Here is a 6,298-nt window from a genome sequence, read left to right on the forward strand (position 1 = left end):
TCTGTGGGTCAGTTGGTGGACAGTTGATGTTAGTGGTGGTTGAGATGGTGGTTGACAGCTGATGGTGGCGGTGAGGATAGTGGGCCTCTTTTCCATAGAGGTTACTGCCCTCTGACGGTTGTTGAGGACTTTTCTTCTTTTTTTTCTTTTTGGAGTAAGGAAGGCAGGGCAATTGGGGTTAAGTGACTTGCCCAAGGTCACACAGCTAGTAAGCGTGTCAAATGTCTGAGGCTGGATTTGAACTCGGGTCCTCCTGACTCCAGGGCTGGTACTCTACTCACTGCGACACCTAACTGCCCCAAGAGGCATTTATTCTTAATGGTCCTTGAGAGACTAAGTAAAAAATAAGTGGGACTGGTCCTAAGCAAAATAGTGTAGCAAGTAAAGTATGACCTTCACCACCTTCCCAAGGAACCCCTTGCAAGTATCCTATGCTTTTAATTTGTAGAGAAGACAGAAAAAGCAAACACTTTTGGTAAGCATACTTTGCTGTTTAATATTGTTTGATTTTGATAATTAAGGGATCCTTGAAGAAAGTTTGTCATTATATCTTTGAAGGAATCTTGCTGTTGCTCAAATGCTCAATCATGTCTGACTCTTCGTGACCCCATGGACCGTAGTACACCAGGACTTTCTACCCTCCACTATCTTTCAAAGTCTGTCCAAGTTCATATTTGTTGTTTCCATGACACCGTCTATCCATCTCATCCTCTGCAGTCCCCTTCTCCTTTTGCCTTCAATCTTTCCCAACATTAGGGTCTTTTCTGATGAGTCCTATCTTTTCATTATATTTTCCAAAGTATTTAAGCTTCAGCTTCAATATTTTACCTTCCAGCGAATAGTCTGAATTAATTTCTTAAAGTATTGACTGGTTTGATCTCCTTGTTGTCCGAGGGACCCTCAAAAGTCTTCTCCAGCACCACCATTTGAAAGCGTTGATTCTGCAGCTCTCAGCTTTCCTTACAATCCAACTCTCATAGCTCCACGTTGCTACTGGAAAAACCATAGCATTGACTATGCTGACCTTTGTTGGCAAGATGATATCTTTGCTTTTTAGTATGCTGTCCAGATTTGCCATAGCTTTCCTTCCAAGGAGCAAGCGTCTTTTAATTTCATGACTGTAGTCACTGTCTGCAGAGATCTTTGAGCCCAAGAATATAAAATCTGACACAGTTTCCATTTCTTCCCTCTATTTGCCAGGAAGTGATGGAATCTCATATGATGTAAATGCAAGCACAGGAGATATTCTAGGGAGATTTTAAGGTAGCATTTTACTCTACTGAATTAAAGGAGGGTTTTGTTTGTTTTTAAAGACCTTTTTATGTTTGTTTTTAAAGGTCTCCCTTTCTCCTCCAGTGTGAAAGTACAGAAGCTACTCATGGCTCAGTCCCACTACTGACTGGGTACAGAACCTTTGACCTTCTCCATTTGTTTCTGACTTGGACTAGTTTGACCCACCTTAGGCAATTTGGTGGCTCCCTTCTGTGGAGGTAGGGATAAACTAACCATATTAATGCTGAACTTAGTGTGAACCCGCAGTTGGCATGGCCCATTGCAGCTCAGAACTCCTAAGCTCAAGAGTTCCACCAGCTTTCGTCTCCACACTAGCAGGCATTATAGATGTTGGCTACTATGATCCTACTATTTGCTAGAATCAAAGATTTTTTAAAAATTAACAAATATAAAGATGAAATCTTGTATTCCATATACCTTTCAATCATGTGTGACCATGAAGATGTGGTGTGCTCCAGAAAATCATCTCTGAAAGTCAACCTATTCTATTATCATCAAGGATGACTTAATATGTATATAAAAATAAAGATTTTTCAGAGATAAGAGAGTACTAGGATACTGACATCCTCTGACTGACTTAATTTTGATAAAAATACTGTCCATGTTTTTTTCTGATCTTCTATATCTTTCTATATTGAAAATTAATCTCAAAAAGCTCTCAAACATCGTGATTTCTTTTATATGAGTACTTGGTCTGGTTCAAGTTTCTCTTTTAGTTTTCTTCTAGTTCTTCTCCTCCAGTTTTCATTTTCTTACCATTTCTGGTCTGGTACAAGTTTCTCTTTTACTTTTCTTTGAGTTCTTCTCTTCTAGTTTTCATTTTTTTACCATTTCCACCTCTTCAGAGAGCACACTGGAGATTTTTATCATAGGATCACAGACTTTGAGCTAGAAGAAGCTTTAGATGTCACTTAGTCCAACTCCCTCATTCCACAGATAAGAAAACTGAGGCTAAGTTAAGTGACTTGCCCCAAGTCACACAGGTAATAAGGCTGGGATTTGTACCTAAATCTTCTGACTATTATTCTAGAACCCTGTCCACTGTACGATGCCATTCTCTAATCCAAATGTGTTGCTTCCATTGTCATCGATGATGAAGTAATTTGTTATAGAAAGCCAAAAGATCTGTTCCATTTTTCATCTGTTTGTTGTCCTCATGTCAAGCTTTCTGCAGACTCAATTAAACAGTTTTTTTTGGGGGGGGGGGTTGGTAATATTAGGTAGCACTTATATAGTTCTTTAAGGTTTGCAAAGCATTTTACAAATGTGACCTCATTTTATCCTCACAATAACCCTGGGAGCTAGATGCTCTTATGATCCCCACTTTACAAACAGGGATAATAATACGGAGGCACAGAGGTTAATTGACTTGCCTAGGGTACACAGCCATTAATATCTGAGACCAGATTTGAACTCAGTCTTCCTGACTCCAGGTCCAGTCCTCCATTCACTAAACCATCTATATTCTTCACTATTTTTTTGAGGTGTCATTTTTTACCATCCACCTATTTCATATTATTAAACCATGTCTATTTATTAATTTACAATAAGAAATATTAATAATAAGAGGATCGTAATACTGATATGAATCGGTTGGAGTATCTTCCCTTCTTAGAAGGCAGGTTTATTTGGAAAACCACGTTCATATCAAAAACTTGTTGAATGAGCCTAGAATAAAAGTTGGATGTTCTTGCTGAGTGGCATCATAAAGGCAAGGTAATATTACACTTCCCCTCATCTGATACTCCTTCTCACTGTCTCCCCAAATCTGGGCACCCTCTTTTTTGCTCATCCTGCAGAAACAGCGGTGTGATGTAGCAGGCAAAGCAACGGATGCAATCTTAGGCTGCTTTTGGGGAGATCATTCTGACCTCTTCTTTGTACTAATCATATTATAATTGGCATTATAATTACTTGTGTACTTTTCCTCTTCCACTATACTAGAGGGAAGAAACTTCGTCCTATTTTATCTATGTATCTTCCTCGGTGCCCTGCAAAGAGTAGGTAAACAATAAGTGTTTGTTGTGTCGAACTGACAGGTTCTGTCAGTTAAGTGGCTTTGATGATGAGAGACAGAGGGTGCCAGTGAATCTCAGATGGCTGTTCTCCAGCACAGCCCTGCAACTCCCATGCTCTTAGTACGTTCTCCCGTTTCCTGAGGGATGCCAGTGGCCTGAGAGTTCGTGGCCAGCACATTGCCATCTAAACCATAAAGGTGAACAGCTAGTATGTCAGTGACTTATGGAAAGCCAATTTTAAAGGGTCAGCCCAGGCAGCCTGGAATTCCACCAAATGTCACCACTCTAAATTATATACAAGTCCTAACTGGAGGGACCAGAATATGCCATTTCCCTGGTAAGAATACAGAATGGATAGTACAGAAGACAGAAAGGTACAGAGAGGGCAGGGAAGGGAAGGGGAGAGCTAACTGGCAGTTTGTCTCAGATATTATATCAAGTATATGTTCTTCTAGCCAATGTGTTCTTAACCTGTAGCCTGGTAAAGCCTACGGACCCCTTCTCAGAATAACAAGGGATGCATCTTCATCTCCTTCTAGTTGGGGAATCTCATCAGGAACAACCAGCACCGGGCTCTTCTGCTGTCACTTCACCCTCATCAGTGCCAAGACCTAGTTTCATCATGCGATAAATTCGATTTGAGTGAGTCTGGGATTCTTTAAGAGAGAAGCTCGAAGAAAGCAGAGCTGTCTCAAAAAGCAGTACCGCCAGGTCTTTGCCTCGTCATTCTTGTCAACCTCAGTCTTCTGGAGAGTCTCCACAATGGGGTGATCTCGGCTCATCTCCAGGTGCTCATTGGCCATCATGTGACCCACTGTGGAGTTGTCTCTCAATGCCTGTGCCTTCGTGATGTGTTCCACATTGGCTGTCCAGCCATATGTGCTAGTCCCAGGGCAGCAGGGTGAAGACACCAGCCAGTTGGAGATTGTCACTTTCTCAATCTTCTTATGCAGAATTTCCTTTGTTATTGTGCACAAGTTTTCACACTTTGCCTTCTCTCATCCATTTTTTTTTCTTTTCTTCTTCATCCTTTTTCTAGCCCTTCCTTAGTAACATAGACAAGGGTCTTCCCAGTGAATTCCTTTAGCTGTTGCACACAGCTGTACACATCAGTGGTTTCTATCATGTTTACTAAAACCATGTTTCCATACCTGTTTAACAAAAGCAGAGTTGGCCCCCTGTTCTTTGCTCTCACCAGTGATTTAGTAGATGCATTTCTGTGTTTCCTTCCTTCTGGACATACATTCAGACAAGGAAGTCATCTCATCTCCTGACTGAGATGTGTGATAATGTGACAGTTCAGATAAACATTGCTTGTTGGTTGAGTCCTCATGGATTCCAATCTTGAGGTTTTTTGAAAAGCCTCATACAACTTTTTATAATTTTATATATATCATATATATAATTCTAATTTTTACAATTCTCTTTGTCTTCTGCCAGTTCAGAGAAGAGCTGTAGACACTTCTTGACAATATTCTTGTAGATGACCTTCAGGATCTTATCCTGCTGCAACATTTCCCTTGAAATTCTGAGGGACAGATCCTCAGAATCCACTACACCTCAGATAAGTTTAATGATTTATCCATGAAGAGTACATGCCACACATAAAGCTTAAGGTTATTATTCTTTTTGTTTTCCAGTGGGTCAAAGGGAGCCTGATGGTGGGTGAAGAGAAGAGCTCTGAATTCCTGCTGACCCACCACAGAGAAGAGCTTTACTGCCAAATGATCTTCCCAACCACTGGTGAGGTCATAAAACTCATCTTACTCCTCTTGCATATATGATATTGATGATACCAATCATCAGGGTTACATTATGTGTCCACATGGGCCTGGTCTAGTTCAGCTCTTCTTTCTCAATATCTTTCTCCTTGATCTTCATTTTCTTCTTGCTGTCCTTGCCTTCATCTTCTTCATCAGATCCTACATCTTCAGTCTTGAGTTTCTCCTCATCTTTAGCTTGTTCTTCTTGCTCTTTGTCTTCCTCTGTCTCATCATTATTGATTTCCTTCTCTCATTCTTTTTACAAATAAATGTGATGAGATAGCCAATGAACTGTGAATGCTTCTTTACAACCTCCTTGACTCACCTCTCTTCCAGAGACTCTGTCTTGTCTTCTTTCATATGTAAGATCACCTTGGTGCTCCAGATGATAGGCTTGCCATGGTCAGCACAGACTGTGAAGGAGCCACTGGCAGAAGACTCCCAGGCATACTGTTCAGTCCTCATTGTTCTTGGTGATGACAACTACCTTCTCTGCCACCAGGTAAGCAAAATAGAAACCCACACCAAAATGACCAATCATATAGATGTCTGCTCAAGTCTGAAAAGCTGCCATAAGAAAGCCTTGGTGCCAGACTTGGCAATGGTCCCCAAGTTATTGATCAAATCAGCTTTCATCCTGCCAATGACAGTATCCACCAAAGTAAAGATATACTCCTGAAGGCTGGGGACGATTTTAATCTTCAGCTCTTTGCTGCTACCCAGTTTGGAAGGATGTGTCAGACTCTTACAGCAAATCTTGTCCAGAGCATCAGAGACATTAGAAATGATCTCTTGAAGAAAGATTTCCTTATTGGAATAAAAGGTGCTAACAATAAAGAACATAAGCTGGGCAATATCTGCATAGAAGGCAAAAGTCTTCACCTCCTCCTCTCCGCAGTGTACTTCCTCAGGCATCTTGAGTGGTTGCAGCTAATAAGGCTGGTTCAGGGAAGTGCTGAGTCCAATGACTCCAAAGACTAAGGAGCTTGAGGCACTTGGCACAAGAGAAGCTTTAGCCCCTTTTTTCTTTTTCTTTTTTTAAATTAAATAGTATTTTGGTTTTTTTCCAACTACATGTAAAGATCATTTTTCAATATTCATTTTTATAAGCTTTTGAGTTCCTAATTTTTCTCCCTCCCTTCCTTCCCTCCCCTCTCCCTGAGATGGCAAGCAATCTGATAGAGGTTATACATATGTAATAATGTTAAACATATGTATCAGGAG

General features: G+C 40.6%; 1 pseudogene; it reads right to left on the reverse strand.

Moving 5' to 3' along the window:
• Positions 1-3,799: 3,799 nt before the first annotated feature.
• On the reverse strand, positions 3,800-5,989 carry LOC118832096 (annotated as a pseudogene).
• Positions 5,990-6,298: the final 309 nt, after the last annotated feature.

The sequence above is a fragment of the Trichosurus vulpecula genome, chromosome 9 (assembly GCF_011100635.1).
Source record: "Trichosurus vulpecula isolate mTriVul1 chromosome 9, mTriVul1.pri, whole genome shotgun sequence".
In the NCBI taxonomy this organism is placed as follows: domain Eukaryota; kingdom Metazoa; phylum Chordata; class Mammalia; order Diprotodontia; family Phalangeridae; genus Trichosurus; species Trichosurus vulpecula.